At 33.2% G+C, this 17,001-nt stretch overlaps 1 protein-coding gene across 1 annotated transcript in view; it reads right to left on the bottom strand.

The window, feature by feature from the left end:
* The window catches only part of LOC131843853 (ras-related C3 botulinum toxin substrate 1), a 41,123-nt gene that overhangs the window by 23,022 nt on the left and 1,100 nt on the right, over positions 1–17,001 (bottom strand). The window lies entirely within an intron of this gene.

The following is a 17,001-nucleotide window of genomic DNA, read 5'->3' as shown; positions in this document are numbered from 1 at the left end:
TAAGGCGTGAAGACATTCTTGCGCGTAAATAAACAATAAACGTAGAAAACATTACGATACTGGTAATAGCAGTAATAGTAATAAAAAAAATGCAAATTTTGCATAATATATAGCCCACATTCATCACCTACCTTATTCTATATTAACACCCACCAGTTTCACACGAATATACAATGAAATATATAATACACATAATATATATAAATATATGTCATAAGGTACTGCAATAAACCTACTGCAAGAGATTGCACAAATGAAATTATACCACAATAGATTTCGTTGCAATACAAGAATTATAAAATATTTTTTTATAATAACATATACTCGTACAATATAGTATGAGAGACGTATGATGACGTTCTAGTAACTCATACAGGTCACATGTTCGTAATAAACCATATTCACCCCACTATTGGCCACTGTCTCCGCATAATAGGATTTAGCCTACTATCACCACATTGCACGGTAGCCGGATGGTCTCGAATGTAATTTTATTTCGGGAGTTATTTGAAAAGACTAAGTTATAGTAGTTCTCGATCTGGAAGTATCGGCGAAGCAATATTGAGTGTTCCAGACTTGACAAATATTTACAGGTAATGCAAACATTTGAATTCAGGTTCTTTTCTTCCGGAATGGAGAACATTCCGGAAGAAAAGAACCTGAACTTCGTAATATTGCTTTGGGTTTCAAGCTTTTATTATTGTAGAGGATATTTGCAACTCGCGGCTTTAGGATACTACTTACGTACTTAGAATAAATTTTATGTACAGGCCTTAATGTAATTTTATGTGTTAATGTACCGTCTGTGTACAACACTCAAAACATATAATATAATACATAACTTGGTTATCTATGCTATGTTTTATATCGTATATTCCTGTATGCATAACATATTTGCATATATATGTTATAAATACAGGAATATATTTGCGTGGCAAACAATGGCTTTCCTTTTATAATACAATTAAAATAACATTGTGGTTAAAATCAATACAATGACATATATATATGACAAATACAATGACATATATTTTAAAAATATTAGTCATAATATAATAGAATGAAAGCATTTATCATTATTTCATTTCAAACGTATAATATAGTTTATAAACAAACATTAGGTAAAAATAACTACATATTTATGTATGAATTATTATGAGTAACTTATAGTTTATTATACCTATTAAAATTTATTCACACAACTATAGCTGTTACTTGTTAATCTATCGTTCCTATGGTAATTATTAAAAACCCTCTAGTACCATATTGGTACGCACTTTATATGAAATGCATCTGCTAATTCTAGTCTGATAAGTCTATATATTGATTAAGACTGTGATTGATTTTTTTTTCGAACTATTCTAATATTGTTGGCCGCAGTTGGCCTTTACAACTATACCGAACGATATGGGGGCGAGTATAGAAGGCACTCCGAATCATGGAAGGGTATATACAGCGGCTGTACGCCACCTGTCTGACGCAGGTATTTCAATTTTAGAACTTATTTATTTTTATTCATACCTTTTAATACTAATAATATCACGTGACAACCATTTTTGTCTAATAAATATATTTTTCCGACAATTTAATCTCGTCCTTGGAGAAACTTTAATAGAAATAGAAATAATATTGATTGAAATAAATTTAATATAAGCACTTCTAAGTAGCATTTCTTTTTATTCGACCACACATTCGGAATGCAGGTTCATCACAAGAAGAACGAGAAACTTGCATTTTGCTCTTTTAAATAAATATTGTTTTATGTAGATATACAAACATTAACAAAAATTAGGCATGCTTTCAATCAACATAGAAATCGCTACGCACTGTATCTTTGTGCAATTTGATAACATTGTCAGCCAATGAATTGTAAGTAAAAATTTGTCTATAGATTCCGTAAGAATAATAATACTATTGTTACATTTTGGACTGTTAACGCTTTTCTGTTAGTCTATATGCATGTAGTACTTCGAATGTGAACGAACTCTGCACTAATTAGTCGCTTGTTAGAACATTCATGTTTGTATAACACGCATGTGTATCTTGAGTTAACGCTTGGGGCCGGAAAAGATTCAAGTAAAACTATACCAGCGTATATGTCGGAAGTTTATTTTTCTCCACAACAGGTCTCTTACGGGGTAGCCGGAAGGATCCGAGTGCTAAGGTCTCAGTACTTAGACTTGTATCACGTTCGTAAAAAAATAAACTCCAGTTATGAAGATGATCAATTCAAGTATCCAAGCAAGCATTAATTAATAATTACTTATTACATGTCTATATTGGCATCTATAGTTCTCATGGTATGGAAGCGTTTGTATTTGTAAATAGGTAACTCTACAATGATACTAGTAGATTGGCACTCCTAATATTACCAATATACAACTGAAGTAGGTGAAAAGAACTTATTATAATATATAATCTACAGCTAATCTTCAATTCCATTATGGGATTTAAGATTACCGATTGATAGAACGGAGGAGCGATAGTGAGACTATTGCTAGCTACTAAATGTACCATATGAGGTAGACCTCCTGCGAATTGGCCATGTCGGACTAAATGACGAGACTTCGTACCTACCCATAGTATCATTCCTCTGTTGTCCTGTTGTTTTTTCTAGAGCAGAGACTCCCAACTTTATTTGGCTATGGATATTTTTTTACGGAACTATCTGGAGAACTAAAGCGTTTTCGTGTATTTTGAATTCCCCAGAATCTTGTTATTATTATTGATACATGTTCACCATTTAGGATGGGAGAAAATCGACAATATATCTAGATGATAAAAGAATAGAGACTAATGTAATATGTTACGTGTACTAGTGTTTTGTAAACCTACCTCCATATAAAAGTAGATACACATTACGTATCAATTAGTCAGACACTCTAAATATAGACACTGTTTAAAAACTTATTATGAGATCTTCATTTTCTGAATATTAACGATTCTTTTTGGAACTAATTGAGTAAGTTCCACTGTTAATACAATTTTCCTGCTAAGGAATTTTCAATACGGCATTTCGGGAACGTGATTCACTTTTAAATTAGATTTTCTGAGCTATCGAGGCCGAATACTCTTTGATGTAATCAACGAGTCGCATAAAAATAACCACTGGCGATATTTTTACGATTACCTCTGGATTATTTCTTTGATCCGCTAATGTTTTTTAAACGATTTGTCTAATCACGATTAGAGATTCGTGTATTGAACATGTCATAATCGCATAAGGAAATTACTGTTTACTCATAATCAGAATCCGAAAATTATAAATAAATATAATCAGAAATTTTCAATTTAAAATAGGTATAAATTTCAGTTTCGGATAAACTCTTTGCCACATGAAAGTATCGGTTTCTTTTATAGAAAAGATTTAGCCGAAATGTTTGAAGATAGCTTCAAACATTTTTGTTTAGCTAAATCCTTCTTTGATCACTCATCTCTTCATTATAATATAAAGCTGTTAATTCTGAATACATTATTTAATATTAGTAAACAATGTTTTCTGAAATCATAGCTTTATATTACAGTAAGTTTCATGGAAAAGCAGGAACATATTAACGTATTGTGTATACAGAACTTTATTATGGATTGGAATTGCAAAGCTTTCAACAGATGCACCGAATCCGCATGAATACAAGTGAAGCAGGTCAGCCGGCTGCTCGGACGAGAACAACCAGGAATTGGGGCAGAATAGTAATTACTTACACGCTAAGGGGTTAAACTCGGCAGAGCTGAAAGGGCTTTGTGCGGGAAATATAGTCGTGTTACGGTTTGTTGAGCCGTCCCGTCGTCTACCTTCGTATTTTAGGATCGTCGGTATTATATTGGGTTAGAAAGCATTTCCAAACTATATTTCCTTCCTTTTAACCAAAATGGCAATTTTGGGCAAAATACTCAACAGTACAATGGCTGTATACTGTTTAAATTGGGACAAAAATCCTTACGTTATTTACTTCTGTACTGTGTCGTTTTATAATATTGCAAGGGTTGTTTAGGTGACTTTATTACTATGCATATCTTCTACTATAACTGGTACAAGGAATAATTATGTTCTCATTTTCATCTTCACAATAGCAAAATAACATGAACATTTGATATCCATATCCTGTCTGATCATCATTAACAAATTAACATGGGATTAACAAAAATTAAGATTATATACATCAAAATTTATTTAGCTATGATTGATGTAAATTTTGGATTTACTTTTTCTATATTTCACTTTTTTTTCTTAGTAATCTTTCAAATTAATGTAAGTTCCAAATTTATATTTCTACGTTTAATAACTTTATCCATTAGTATATGTTGCTATACGGGGCTCTCAGGTTTCTTCCTATAAATTATAGTACAAGATTATATGCCTGCACCTGTAGTTTCGATACGGTCAAGTAACTCGGATAATTGTAATCAATCGTATGTGCGTATGGAGATTGTATTATTTATCCAGTATCAAAGTGCGCTGATATGGAACAAACAATGCTCTAGACGCGATCAGTACTCGACTTACCTACGTTTTTGTGTAGTCATAGTTATCTAAAATTGTTTTTAGATAAATATAACATCACTTGATCTTTATGTTAACAATACATATGTTGCGTTTTAGTTTGGATTGACGTAAAAATTATGTGGCATACCTTGAATAGGTAATATCTAGAAAGTGAAAAGTGCGTTTTCTTGTTTTAAATAATTTACATGTAACACTTTTCCATGTTTACATATAGATACGATGGTGTGGTGACTGAATGCTCGGCAACTACATGCTAAATAAGAGAATAAAATCCTACGTTATAGTTTTTAAATTAAGTAATGATGTTGGAAAGCTGTTATCGTTCACAGTAATAAATAGTAAATAACCAAACCAACAATTAACACAGCGCTATCTAGTCCCACGGTAAGCAGAGATCGTATTATACTAGATATCTAATATAAATACTTAGATTTTTTTTACATACATACATAATATATATAGAAAACACTCAGGCCGACACACGCAATCATACTCATGAATACTAATGTACCATGCGAGGAATAGATCCCGCGACCATCGTAGGTAAAGCGGTATGCTAAACCGCTCGACCACCGTGGCCGTCAAATGTAGGCAACGTAATGCGGCATATATTGGGCATCACAGGAAGATGACAGGTTAAGAATGAACTTAATCAGGTCAGTTAATGCATCGTCATGGTGAATAACCAAGAATCAGCAGCTATATTTACAAGGAGGGTTAATGATTACTTTGACTAATAATCCTCTTTTCCCTGTTATTAGCAGTTACGTACATATATTTCGTGTCAATAAACTTATATATCAAAACGTGAAAATATTTCAAGAAACGGATGACTGCTGGTGGCTCGAAGTAGACTATCAGCAGTAGTCATCAACATAAATCCTAATTAAACGTGATAGTGAGCCTGTTTGATATATTTTCGCACCTTAACAGCTTAACTAATCATCATATAAAATAGAAACAACACAATTGTTTTAACCCGGTCTATCATGTTTTCTCCAACGAAACTGCGGACAGAAATTAATATATAATAGTGTATATACACATGAATAATAATAACATAATGTTTGCAATTCTCTTGTCAACGACAGAAAAGTTATTTTCGTTTATCTTCACCTTGGGTGAACCCACGCGGTGCAGTTTCTAAAAGAACCCTGCTCACATTTCGTAACTAATCAATTAACATACACCCAATAATGTCATACATATGTAACTAATATTGAAACGATCTAGTATTACACCACAGTATGTGTGAACAAAACCATGAACGTACGCCTTTCTGTAAGAAATGAGAGTGGAACAGTGTTACCACGATCCTTGACTTTGCTTTTCAGTCTGTGGCCTTTAGAGATTGTAACCCTTTAGGGCCGGGGCTCTAGTTACGTTGGTTATTACGCCTGTCTCCAAACAGAATTCCGGTGTATGCCGACCGGTTCTGTGCTCGAGGGGAGTGCAAGGTTGCCCGTTTGGCAAGCACGTGTGTTATATTACACCAACAATTTCATTTTTGTATGTTAATGTATAAGATAAATATTAATGTATAAGTCGGTTGATTTGTTGAAACAACATTTCCATGCTTTGATTAATAATATATATTGTATTTCCATGTTTACGTTTTGACAATGAGCACGCTGGTGTTGTAGTTTAGCACACATACACACATAATTTCATTTCAATTGCGAATAACCGTGAGTTCGAGATCTTTGTAGAATATAAGAAATTTCTATTTTTGAGTCTGTATTATTTCTTATAATAATAATACATACGCAAAGGCAGAGCGTATATCATAATGAAAAATAAATGAAAAACACTTTAATTTTGTATATGAATTAACTAATAAACTGCCAATTAATCTCATATAAGTCTAAAACTGAAATAGGAAGTCTTTATCAATCTAAAATAATACGTACATCGTAAGATGATGACTTTAACAAAATGGAATGAAACACTAACATGCATTAATGATAGTGCGTGAAGATCCATCAGAGAACATAAGTAACAAACATATAAACAAATCGAATTCTATTTAAAAAAAAATGTACATAAGTACTGACACATAGGTAAATGGAGAACATGTCATTACGTGCAGGTAATTTAATGAAATCCCTGGAGTTAGTTAAGGAGAGAGGAAAAATTTGTCACCGAAAACGAAACGCTGGAATACACCAGAGACATAAATTCGAACTCACTCCTCGCATTTATGAAGTAAATATAAAATCTAACGAACAAGTAGGAATCGAATGTTAGCATCATTACGGAGTATATATAGTATCTAATGTTATAAAACGGAGACGGGATTTTAATAATGGGAAGTTCTGGCTTTAATGTCAGTGTTGTACCTTCGACATCCACGAGGTCTCCCTGGAAACAACGTAGTTGGTTTCTGGTGAATATGCCTACATGAACTAACTGACCTGACTTACTCATCATATCATCCTCCACTGGTTCATTGCCAGGTGGGTGCATAATTTCATTATCATCTATTAAAAATATAATTAAGAGCATAATAGAAAGGCAAATGAAATACATGCCAAAAAACAGGAAAACTTGGATTCAAATTGTTTACATAAAAAATCTTCCCCTGTTGGAATTCAACAGGAGAAGATTTTCGTAATTAATTCTGTACAAGTACCTCATTAAGAATAATAAAAAGAAACAATAAAACGTGAGATTTTCCCCAAATATTATCTGCCTATTCAATTACGTGTTATCAAATTGTTTGACCTATTAAGGTGCTAAGAGATCAAGATAGATAAATAAAGTCACTGTCAATAATATTATCAAGAATCGAAATATTTATATGGGGCGCGATTCTCACTTTGTCATACACAGTTATTTAACTAGCACGAGAGGTACTGTATTATAACAGTATAGTATTTTGATTTATAGTCAACAACTTTTACTGCGATAGATTTTGAACAAGGTAACCTGTGTGGGTAAAACTACCTCACCTATTTCAGTGCCTGCTATTTTTTATTGGAGGGGTGTGGGGGGATAGTGCTATTGTCAGGTTCTTGGATCTGTAGCATTGCGATCTACATAATTGTGCTCGCTCTTCAAGTACAAGAATTGAAGGATATTCTTAGGAGTGATGGTTTTTATCTCCTCAGGATAGAGTGTAAACTTTCCTAACGACATATTGCGTTTATGCATGAGTGGGCTACAGCTACATAGAATGGGCAGTGGCATTTCCCCTTCAGTTTGGCAAGGGGCAGCTTGCTTAAGAGGATGCGTTACGATTAAAGTATGAGATAAAATTACTGGGTATGAAGGCTATGCATCTTAGGACTCCGGAATGGTAACGCATCGTGGCAAATATCATGGAAATCAGATGATGACGTGATGGCCGTAGCAGTGGCTATCAGTTTAGCCGTCAGCTTATTTACTAGTTCAGTTGTGAAACGAACTGGAAATAAACTATTCTATCTAAAAACTAACACAATAAAAACTTTTATCATTACCAGTGAAACTAGTAAGTAATGCTCTTGGCCTTGTTTTGGAAACTATTAGGGGGAAGTAAAGGTATTAAAGCACCGTTTGCAACACAAAAGCCTTTTTGTTTCCACTTCCATTTTGACTGATTATGTGGCTTACTGTTGCGGCGGGGACAATAGCCGATTGTGACCGCTGCAGACCTTACACCAGTAAGTTTTTGTTACTAAACGACTTGCCCAAGATTTCACAAGCACTCGTGATCAGAAAAGGAAGAACGCTTGTGTAAATTTCTATAATAGCATAATAATTATGTCACAACTTTCACGAAGTTGAGGCACTCTCGACCGTAACATAATTGTTCTTTGGTTATTAAATTCATAAAATATTTCAGCAGCTATTAATTTTGTTCATCTAGTAAAAGGTCTATTCACATAGGGTAAAATAAAATATTTTCAACGTCGGACTATATTTCTATATTCAAGTAATCTATTAAGTTCAAAAACAATGATATAGGGAGAGTTGTTAATAATGTATGTCCATTTCAAGCAAACCCCCGGAAACCATCGTTGTTAATTCCTGGTGAAATTGTTACGATGAGCTAACTGATTTCTTCACATACTCATACTATTCATCTTCTATTTGTGGCCTGTCAGCGTATACCGTTAGCGCAAGCGGGCGTACCATTCCATTATCATTCATTAAAAAAAGATGTCGTTATATGATTAGCAAAGTCATCAGCATTTTTGTTATTCAACAATCTTAGGTACTAAAAACAACAATAAAAACATGTACGTGTTATAAAAAAGCAACGGAAACTGTTCACAATGCAGAGCCTTCATTTGCAATCGTTAACATTCAGAAAAGGTACGTTCACTTATTCAGAACATGTAAGCTACAACAGAGAATACATCGAGGAAATTTCTGCTTCCCTTCCCGACGAAATATTGAAATTGAAAACTCATTAAAACAGGATTTTATCGTAAGATTTTTTCTATATAACACCAAGACCCAATAAATATCTGACAACAAAGTAATCATTAAACAATGCATAACAGACAAACACTTTCTCATTTATTTATATAGAATAAAATCGTACAATCGTAAGTCTGTTGATGGCCCAAAACTTTGGAAAAAATCTACCAAATAACTAATTTTGCTAAAATTTTAAATACTCCATCTACATTTGAATTCTTTTAGTAATTACTATAATAACAGATGGCTTTATTTATTGTTGTTGTTTGATCACTATATAGAGACCATCTAGATGGATCTACAAAGCTCACACACGTACAAAGTCCCGGCCACAACTAATATTCGATGTTAGTTTTTACACATAAGCTTGTGATATAAAAGAATATAATACACGTAACATTATGTATTTCCCGCTAGTATCAACTATTATCTACGCTTCGCTTCAGATCACCTTTGTACCATAATAGTGAATGATTCAATGTTAATGTATTCAACCATTCAAGAATCATAAACATGGTCTTGTCTTCATCCAGTTACAGTAACTTCCTGCTCAATTCCAATGTTTCCCACTATCCGTCTTGTCGGCATTCATCATCTAATAAATCCGATTTGATTGTTGAAGTGTTGATTCAAGAGCTATGAAGCTTCAGACAGTGATGCCAGATTGGGAGGATTCTCCCGAAATTTGGGCGATTTTGTGCCGATGTGAGGCTGAAGGGGATGGAGAGATTTATGGTCGAAGAAAAATGAAGAGGATTTTGGATATTAACTTATTAGGTACAAGGTAAACTAGAAAAAGAAAAGAATAGCCCGAAATATAAAGAACAGAACAGGGACTATAAAAAATAAGCTATTCTGTTTTGTAATGTACATTTCAGTTCAAAACTTCAGGACATTTTGATATATACTAATTAATATAATATTTTTAAGTTTTTAACGTATAAAGTTACTACAATGCCATGCTTTTGTGCCACCGCCGTAATATAAAAAAATGTCCTTTCTATAATATTTTAGGGATATTGCAATAAATAAAAAAAAAAACAATAACTGTGAGACAATTGGACCTAATAAAATGATACCAGAAATATACAAGCTAAAACACAACATCCATCAATTTTCCAATACGTTAATGTACCCTTTTTAATTTGATTTTGAGGAAATTTGGAGAAAGCAAGCATCTGGCAACACTGGCATTGGGTTATTGGTTGGCGAACAGTAATCGAATTAAGTTACAAAGCATATAATGCGGGCGTGGGTAGTCAACACAGACCTTATATTGTACACGTGACATTTAGCGCAAATCAAACAACCATAATATTCTACACAAACAATAAAAATAATCAAGAGCTATCTGCTTACTTCCTTCCTGTACAAATGTTAGATAAGATTAAGACAAGGAAAGAAAAATATAATTCATTTAATACTTTGTTGTAATTACATTTTTGTTGCGATAACATATTTTTTCATTAAAGAATATTGCATATAAAACAATCTTGTCATTAATAGGCTGCTGATAACGTAGAGATTAATAATGCAAATCACAAGCAAATACACGTACATTCAGGGAATATATTTTTACTCGGTTTAATAATTATATTTATTAAAAATTAACCTAACCCAAAAGCTACTCTATAATGTGACCTATCTGTAATTTTAATTAAATCTAATTCGTCAATAGTTTTTGTGTAATAAAAATAATATACATGACACATCCATTCTCATAAACTTTTATGTAACATTAGTAAGATTAATGGACGATAGACTTTGTAATGAGGCAAAAACGTGATTTGTAATAATATAAAAGAAGACTAGAACAGAAAAAAGTGTCTTTAGTTATTACAAGTTAGAAACACAGTATCCTCCTTTTTCTCTTTATATAAAATATCTAATCGGCATAGTCAGAAGCATTAACAACCTACAATGTCGAGACGATGCAACACTTGACATGCTCACAAAAATCAAAGTCGTTTCTACTAGTAATAATAAATAATATGAATTCAAATAATATAAAGTCATATTATATTATAATAGATAATATTTATAGAAAACATATAGCTATTTAAGCTGGTATAAATAAAACGATTTTACTAGCGTCATATGGATAGCCAACACTACACGTCAACAAACGTAAATTCTATTGAAGAATCAAATTGATTAATATATCCGCTACTTTTAGCTACTCTATCTATAGGTGCACATTCAATTGAAAGACAATAGCATCTATATTCCCTACCTAAATACTTCACGTTTAATAAAATTTTGCTTAACATTATTATAATTTCAGAGTAATTAATACTAATATTGGCTAATGTGACCTATACCTTTATAAACCAGAATTAATACCAGCGTGAATTTATTAAAAAATGTATGTATGCATTGGAATGTCGTCTGCATAGGCACCTCAGTTTCAGTTCTTACACTCGCCAAAAACATTGCTTTACAAAGCTGTGTTTCTGTTGTAGGATGAGAAAAGGCAGTGAAATTACAGAATAAGAGACATGATAAGTTAATCATCTAGAATGGGTTATTAGTATCGCGGGTGTCACATGATAGCGTGATGTCCGCAGTGCCGTTTATGCATATAGGCTACATAGCCGCTATTTAATTTACATAAAAGAAGATGTCCTAAATGAATAAATTATTTCGACATTGACTTTGATTAAACGTAAAAAGTGTACTTATGTATAAATACTGAGTTGCTATATCATGTCACATACGAAAATTGTACGTGTAGTGGATACTGTAGTAAAAATTAGAGCAATAACACTATGCTTTCACTTTCATATGGCGATAGAATCTTAAATAGCTAAATCATGATGTTTACCAAGCTTACGCACCAAAGAATTCGTGCAACGACATACGAGTGAAACTTTTGCCGACGTTATTGACATTCAATCCCATCAAATACAAGTGGCCTGCCCCGGCTTCGCCCTTGTATTCTTTTCTTTGTGAGTTCCGTAAATTATGGCAAGATATAACCTGCGTATAATCACTCTGAAATGATGCATCTTTCAACGGCGAAAGAGGTTTGTTAGTAATGTGAACGAATTGTTCAATCGCTAACAATGTACAAAGTCAGGTTGCGCTCCCCGCGGTACCCCCTGGAGACATCGTTATAAAATACTGGAGAATTTGTCATATGAAAACTGACCAGACTTCATGTATTATAATCCTCCACTGGTGCTCCGCCAGCGTAAATCGCTAGCGCGGGCGGGTGCACCACTCCATAATCATCAATTGAAAAAATACGGCGTGTTCGTTGGTCATTTTCATTCAATACCGTCTAGACAAAATCAATGTTGGCTTTTGAACCCAAGAGTAAGAAATGTTTTTAGTTCAGGCTAGTTCGCTACTCAGATAATGCGACCAACAAACTTACATCATTAGTTTAACTTTTACCTTCATAATAAAACCAGGCTGGTGAAAACTTCCCTAGTATTAATATCCCATACATTAAAGGATTTCTAGCTGACAGCTCTACTACATGTTATGCAGATCGCGAGCGTTGAAAGCACTTGACTTTGGAGAGCAGACTACCTAAAATTGTCGAGATGTGTAGTTGCATTTTTGTATTCTTTGTTGTATATTTACATTATATCTTAAAGTTAGCGGGTGAAATAAAAAATCTATTTAAAAAAAAATAAAAATATTAAAGAAACTGTTGACTCTTTCTTTATAAATCAATTCTGTTAAACACATCTTCATCTGTGTTCTCATATTTTATATGTTAACTGGAATCACAAACAAGCTGACAGCTCACCTGATGGTAAGTGATAACTGTCGCCTTTACTTGAACCTATAGATATCACATTATCACGTGACGTCCGTGATACCTAAGGAATAACTATATCAGCCCTCAACGGAAGTTGCTCGGCGCCTGAAATAGGTAAGACAAAGTTCTCCAAGTCTACCACAATGTATATTTAAAATTATAATGGATAGTTCGTTACAGAAACGTAAAAAGCACAAGACGCTAAGCGAAACTAGGTCACACAGATACTAATTTTAATGCACACTATGATATTTTATTTCGATCATATATTATGTAGAGCATTAAAATAAACGGTCAATAGAAATTCGTTTGATCGGAACGGCAAACAAGCTTATGATCCGCATGACGGGACGGTGACGTGGTTAGGCTATAGAAATAAGCAATACCATGAACATCACAGACTAAATAGTTTTTTATGTAATTGCAATGGCAAACAGGCTGACGGATTAACTGTTGGTAAGTGGTAACGGTCGTCTATATACATGAACAGCAGCACGTTATCATGAGACGCCAGTGATACCACTCATACGTTCTTATTCCAGAGGACTAAGATGTTATGCCCTCATATACTGTAATTTACTGCCTCATCCATCCTTCAACCGAAACACAGATTACAAATCAAGTTACTTGGCTGAAATAAGCGAGACAGCGGTTCCCACGTAGACGTCCTGAAAACTATGACGTTATACTTACATGTTGTGTCAAAAGTCCATTTCTATTAGATTATCCTTCAGAACAAAACATTATAATGTTGTTTTATAAAAGAAATAAGTATACCGTAGATTTCTTATTGTTCAGTATTGGGTGACGGGTGAACTATTTATTATATTAACAGCAACGTTTGAAAGTACAGATTGTCAAAACATTATTTAATTTCATCAAATCATTGTGAACAAACTAACGAATTGTAAATTTCAACTCTAATAACAGTAATTAAATTAGATAATATTCAAGGTAGTGCCCTATTTAATTTGGATTTATTTGAAATACGTACGTGCAGCAAATATATTACTGTCAAACTTTGAATAGCTACCTAACAACAAAGGGACATACAATTTGAATATAAATATACATAGAATAAAAATCAGCCTCAACTCTAAGATCTGCGTGGTCCTGATTGTACATATCCACCAACTGTCTTCTCTACCACCTCTCTCCACCGCTCTATGCCTAGTAAGAGCCTTTGATATACTAGGGGCCATTACAGTCAATCATTGCGACTGCGCAGTCAGAAGGACCGACTTTCATATTCATGTCAACGACATGACCACGTGAAAGCATGAATGATTACCATCTTTGGTATTATTATGTCTACTAGTTACTTGAAAGTTCTGGGCAGTACTTTGTAGTTATTAAACTTTATTATATGTTTATCAATGAGTTCATTTAAGAGAATAAGACTTTGTGCATATAACCTAACTCTGTCTTACCTATCCCGTAAAGTACTTACCGGATGGTAGAAACAGTTAGAAAAATAAAGTTCTTTAAGGGATATGCTCTGGTAGAAAAAGTATATTGAAGATCACGCATAGCTTGTAGCGCTATGTTCTGGTTGAAAGGGCAATACAATACAGTACCGTACAACAACAAACACAATACCGTAGCTTTTATGAAAGGCAACGCATGAATAGTACCACCGTTCTTGATTCTATAAATATGGAATGGTGCCCCAATAGCTTATAGGCACCATTGTAAGATGATATGATGAGGATGAAGTCAGTCACTGCAGTTAGCTCATCGTGATGGATTCATAGACAATAATCACGATGTTTTCTAGGAGACCGATCAATCGAGAACCGTATGGGGATTAACCTGACATGATGATGACTCTCCATTACAATGCCTTCCCTTAATGTGTATTACAGGTGTTATTTTATATTGTATGCTAATCCTTGTTAATGTGTATTTACTTAGAACAACTATTTATTTAAAAAGAGTAACACGCGAAATTCTTGCTCGTTTTTCTTGTTATAAGTTTCCATTCCGAATGAGAGAGAATAAAAAAATGTGACTATTCAAAAGTGCTTATATTAAGTCTATTTGAACAAAGATTAGTTCTATTTCTATTTATTTTCTAATGTCAGTGGTCCTTCGTGTGTTTACACGAAGATTACCTCATTCTATTTATGAGTCTTAGGTATAAATAAATTCAATATACAATTACGTTCCCCGTTGTTCCCAGCTAATCTGAGAAATTGATCCGCAATGTCAAATGTCATATTGTTCTGACCTCGGTCGTGACTGGTGCGTGTTTGTTTCCACTAAAAATAACTCGTTACTGTTTACTATAACGCTAACCTACACTTAGATGAGGTTGGCACACCAAATCAATTAGTTTTATAGTTGAGCCAGAATTACTGTCTGAATGTGTCTCGCAGCTGTATGTGGAGAAATAATCGACAATGCCCAAAACGATTATTACTTATATTTAATACAAAATAGATTTTTCAAATATTTTTTCCAGTCGACATTTTATATTCATTTGTTAATCCTAATTGTCGAAAAAAAAGGACCCTTAAAAAAACAAGAGTGTCTTGTTTTTTCCAATAGATCAAGGAGACAAACGTTATTACGCCGACCCCAAATAAATAAGATAAGGAAGAAGCTGATGACCAAGCAGGCTAAAATTTAGGGTTATACAAAAATAATCAATTATAGAAAAAACTAATACTGTACAATAAAATAAACTATTTTTAAGCTAACAAAAATATCAATATACAGAAAGTCATATCAGTACCGTATCAGACTGTTATACACCGCGCGTTATAGCTTGGTGGAAGTGAGAGGCATACACATAAGTAAATATACAATGGAGACTCCATTGTACACATTGACACTATATTTACTGAGGTATACTTTATACCAGGTCATGATATTTTTTATACACAGTTCTAAAATGTCAACACTTACATATGCTCTAACGAATGCAGAGGTAGAGGTGGAGGAAGAAGAAGAGGTAGTAGGTGGAGTTATTTTAAGTTTCAAACTATTTTAGTGACATGACAAGAACTTACACACAATATTGTTTGTATATATATACTATAAAACAAAACCACCCACTGCACCTGACTGTATGTTTGCAATAATCTCAAAAACTACTGAATGTATTATCATGCAAAAAGTTTAGGTGTATAGTATGTTTTTCTATCCCAACGAAGATGGGATAGTCTTTAATAATAAAAGTAATGCCCATAGTAAATATTGTGCAGTTAATTTGTATATTTGGCTAAGAAAGCAAAGCTCAAGAAGTACATTATAGGAAAACAAGAAAAATGTGTAATAGAATCCTATACATACATATGTATGTAAAATATGCTATAACATTATGAGAAAATAGAAAAAAAATCTTCAATCAAATAAACTTGAATTTAAGGACTTTTTAATAGTCATGCTTTTTTTTATCTGTCACTGCATTGAATTAAAATATATGAGACTTATCTACATAGACTTTATATAAAATAGTATCTATAGTACAATTGTACTAAGCAAAACTCCCTTCTATAAAATGATTTGCCATAGCAATAAGTTGGTTATTTACTCATCAATCCTGCAAAAAGTTTTTTTTACTGTATTAATGTCAATATGTGTTGATTATACATTTCTACAGGTTTGGTGTACAAAGAAAATTTATATCATATTGATCAAAATAAAAAGAAATCAGTAATGTACATTATCAAATAGCTACAGTACAGTTAGAATACTTCCCAGAAGCAGAGATAAGATATATTGACAATATATTGTTGTAACAGGTAGAGGTGGTTTGATATAGAGATATAGATAGAAAGATTGCATTGAAGTTAGATATTTTCATTTTATAATAGTTATACTATTTTTTCTTATGTATGATGATGGAATGGTGCCCCTGCGGTAGCGGTTTACGCTGGTGGGACACCATTGGAGGATAAGATTAACACATGCTCAGGTCAGTTAGCGCATCATAGTATATTCACCATGAATTTTATAACGTACTATTGGCTCTCCTCAGTTTCAGCCAAATGTTGATAAGTTCAATAATTGTTTCACATATTGACATAATATTTGAGAGTGATTTAGGGTACATCACTCCCAAATAATGTATTTTCCAACAGTGTATTTCTGTCATAAAAAGCATTTGTAATGTAAATTATGCAAGTTTATGGATTGCATGGACTTTTTCATACACAAAGAAAGTCTGTTCATAATCCATATTTTTGCTATTGAGTGCACAATTTGTTTTTAATCGATGATAATGGAATGATCCGTCCGCCCATGCTAATGGTATTTGCTGGTGGGAAACCAGTGAAGGATGATAAGATGAGCAGGAAGTCAGATCAGTTAG

This window comes from Achroia grisella, unplaced genomic scaffold, assembly GCF_030625045.1.
Source record: "Achroia grisella isolate CSIRO2021 unplaced genomic scaffold, CSIRO_AGI_Agris_v1 utg352, whole genome shotgun sequence".
NCBI lineage: Eukaryota > Metazoa > Arthropoda > Insecta > Lepidoptera > Pyralidae > Achroia > Achroia grisella.
Note: the sequence above shows the minus strand (reverse complement) of the source record. Positions and strands in the feature narration are given on the sequence as shown.